Source organism: Pinus tabuliformis, chromosome 7 (assembly GCF_031772625.1).
Source record: "Pinus tabuliformis cultivar Carrire ecotype Pingquan chromosome 7, CPIR1, whole genome shotgun sequence".
NCBI classification, from domain to species: domain Eukaryota; kingdom Viridiplantae; phylum Streptophyta; class Pinopsida; order Pinales; family Pinaceae; genus Pinus; species Pinus tabuliformis.
Window position 1 is genome coordinate 1,074,174,664 of NC_142293.1, and position 4,143 is coordinate 1,074,178,806.

A 4,143-nucleotide genomic window follows, 5' to 3' on the forward strand; every position below is an offset into this window, starting at 1 on the left:
GCTTGAATGGTTACATTCAGTGGCAACATTGAAGTTCTTTTTGTAAGTGGAAAAGCTCACCTCTTGACTTGTTTTCTTGCGTCTTTGTTGGGCAGGTAAAAAAGCTTAATCAAAAGAAGTTGCACCTCATTGCTGATAAAGATCTCAAGGGTAATTTTGATAGATTTCAGTTAGAAGAGATGGTTCAGTTTTCTTTGCTGCACTCGATTTCAGCCTGGACATTGTCCCAAAATGTGTGATGTTTCTGGTGCAATTGCTAGTTTAACTATCTTAATATTTGTTTATTTTTCACAGTAGGTTATCAGGTTTATATCATGGGATGAAGATGAAGATACATCATGAAACAAGGTGTCCACAGTTAACTGCTCCTCAAACCACTGTAGACCTCTCAATTGACTAAAATGATATAAAAAAAAAGTTATAAAAAAGGAAGCCCATTTTATCTTCAGATGCATAGCCAATTACTTCAGAGGCTCAGTGTATATCTGTGGTTGTAAACATGGCCAGGTCAGTGGCTGACCTTAGAGAAGACAAGCATGCATTTGTAATCTTTGCTTAGGCAAAGGATTGATTACAACAATGAAGATCAAATCACAATTCTGAGTAGTCGGAGGCAAATTGCACATGTATCTCAAGTTGGTGAAAATACTCATTATAACTTCAACACAAGGAATAAAAAAAAAACAGACTTCTCAGATTATATTGGTCAAATCTATACACTCCCCTCTTCTATTAGTGAATGTATTATCTCAAGTTGGTGAAAATGCTCATTATAACTTCAACACAAGGAATAAAAAAAATAGACTCATTTTCTCAGATTATATTGGTCAAATCTATACACTCCCCTCTTCTATTAGTGAATGTATATCTCCTGTATATACCCATTTTTTACAAAGGAATATGAAATTTAAGGTTTATAGTTATTGAAAAAAATAGACCTCAAGTTTAGAGAATTTAAGATAAAGAGGTTGTCTCATGTCAGGAATTTGTAATCCATGGATTTGCAAAACTACCCTCTATTTTTCCAATTGAACTTCACATCCGATCAGTACTATAACAAGGTGATCATGAACACTTATTCAACAATTAATTTTTTGGTGTTGTTTATTGGGGAGGTTGACTAATAATCTGTCCACCAAGGTTCCATTCTTGGAATAACTACACCTCAGGCTAAGCACAGCCAAAGGTAGTTTTCTATTTGCAGTGCAACCCCTCTGGACATGATATGTCGTTAAAAGAAAAAAAAATCATGTTCTATTCAGAACAGCTGCACATTTCATTTTAAAAACATGCTAAGAGACAAAAAATAATAATTTGACATCTTCATCAGAGTAGTTAACTTTCCAAAGAATTCACTTAATTGACTTCTTAAATAAACATTGCTTAATATTTAGACCACTTTAATATGATCACTAGTTTGCTGCTGACAAATGAACAATTTCTCAATGTTAATAATCATCTATAGTTCCTATTGTTTTCGACGTTGGAGGACAAAAATGCATGTGGATGTCTCAACAACTTGTTAAGTGCCACTCATTCATGATTTTCTCTTAAACGTCACCCTTAAGAATGCCCTGGATCTTCCTTGAGGGGAATCAATTTTCTTAATGCTTCTTATTTTCTTATTGCTTCTTATCACATAATGGTATCCCAAAAGTATCATAAATCCAGTCCAATGGAGAGGTGTGACTGTAGGGGCTAAATGTCAAAACATACATTTTGCATGCATGAGGCTTCACTGATGCTGTAAGGCTGCCTTTATGATTAGCTGCCAGAGTTCTGTGCTGTAATATCCACACAGAGAAGACTATTAGTGAAATAACAAAAAATGTCATCTGCAACTGAGAATTAAGTATAATGGACATGCCACTGATAACCATCCTAAAATGTTTATGTGCAACTCTGGACATGTAGATGAAATTTACCTTCCATAAGTTCTTGACTTTGGCAGAAATAGAAGAGTGAAATCCAATGTCTTTCCAATGTGCTGTGATCATTGCTCTTGACGAACTTCTATTCCATAAAACTATAACAATACAGTTGTTCGAAAGTGGACCAGCGCAAACCTGCATTGTCATTGTCCTCCCAAGCTACAGTGAGAATGTGGGTGCTTAATAAACAGAGTTATATTTGATCCCAAACTTCGTCAGATCAAAATGAAAATCATTGAGCTTAAAGATTTAGGCACAAGTAAGATTTATATTGAGGAAAAATGAGTATTTGAATGGAACGGATGTGATTACCTCAAGATCACCATTTTGCCTCACTTCTCTCCCTTGTACTCCTAGTGGTTCTGCACAGAGCAAGATAGTTCATGCTCAAATTTGAAGAAACTTATTGCAACAGATCGACAGAACAAGATAGTTCATGCTCAAATTTGAAGAAACTTATTGCAACATACTGACAGAAAAGAATCTTCAATTATTTTGGATCTTTTCTTTAGAGTGTTCTGCAAATGGAAATGAAGCCACTTCTGCTTTCATATAGATGCATTTTATTCCCTCAGAGATTTGAGAAAGGACACACCTTGATTGACTGCAATGACCGCTTCATTTCCAAGGATCTTCAACATTTTATCACTCAAAAATCTCACATCACAACCGATCATTTCGAAACGCGTATATAAATATCATTTCTACGCGAGAAAAAGAGATTTTGTGATGTAGGATAAGTCTAAAACATGTCCTCTTCCCTTTTCTTCTTTTGAATCTTAGATGTTTTTGATTTTTTCTGTTTTGAATTTGGATAGAAAAATTGAAATTTGCATAATTTCAAGGCTTTTTAAATTCAATAAAACCATCATTTCTTCAATATAGTTGAAATATTTGATAGATTAAATTTCAAATTGATTGAAATTTTGAAATGTTATATATATCTATATATATGTGTGTGTGTGCGCGCGTGTGTGGGGGGAATGATATCTAAAATTGATTTAATATTTTTTTTTTTTTTTTGATATAAAATAATGGATTAGTTATTTAAAATTGAAAGATATTTGTCAAGAATGAAAATGTATCAATACAAATAAATATGTTAGTTAAGATAGAATAGTCTAAACATATATATATAGCCTGAGTGGGCCTAATGGTTAAGAGCTTTCAAAACTAAAGGGGGTAGAGTATGTGTGCCTTAATAGTCAAATCGCTACGCGGAGGTGGGTCCCTTGTCCCACAAACTAGAGGGTCTAATAATATATATATGTATCAATGATAATGCTCTTTATTATTAATTAATCACAAAATTATGATAAATTTTAAGTTTTTGAAAAAGAAAAAAGAAAAAATGGATTTTCTTTTACCAAAATATTTGTAAATTTGAGAACACAACTATCTCAATGACCTTTCTATTAACTCAATATATCTTTGACACACACAAAATACATGATATAAATTCTAAAACATGACCTCGAGAATTTAAGAGTCTAGAATTTTCATTTTCTTTATTATCTAACACTCCCCGACAAAATGAATTCTTTACCACACCCAACTTGTCTTCCTTTGTAGCACATGGTCCTCTTGATCAACAATGTTTATGTTTAGTTCAACCTAGTATTTATATCATACTTCTATGATGTTGACATCCATATAAATGAACAACCATCCACCAAATGTATGGGTAACCAATTGTTGCAACCACTATTCTAATAGGATGTCTTTCTTGTACATACATCATTAAACCATTTTTCCATTACATGCCTTCGTCCTCTTGATCAACAATGTTCATGTTTAGTTCAACCTAGTATTTATATCATACTTCTATGGTGTTGACACCGATATAAATGAACAACCATCCACCAAATGTATGGGTAACCAATTGCTGCAACCACTATTCTAATAAGATGTCTTTCTTGTACATACATTATTAAACCATTTTTCCATTACATGCCTTCATTATTATACATTTCTCTATAACATCCCTTGCATCATCATTATTTTGGGCTTTATTCACTTTCAACAAAAAATTCTACCAATGAGATCAACCCTACCTATTGCACTCCTCATAATGTAGAGACTTATTATCGAATAAAACAAAAACTCTATAGATCATGAAATCCGTGATGAGAGTTCTGATAGACTCTCAACACTAAGTTTGAGATGTAGATGGATCAATGCTTGAAAATGTTGGTCCTCCTTGTGGGTCGAT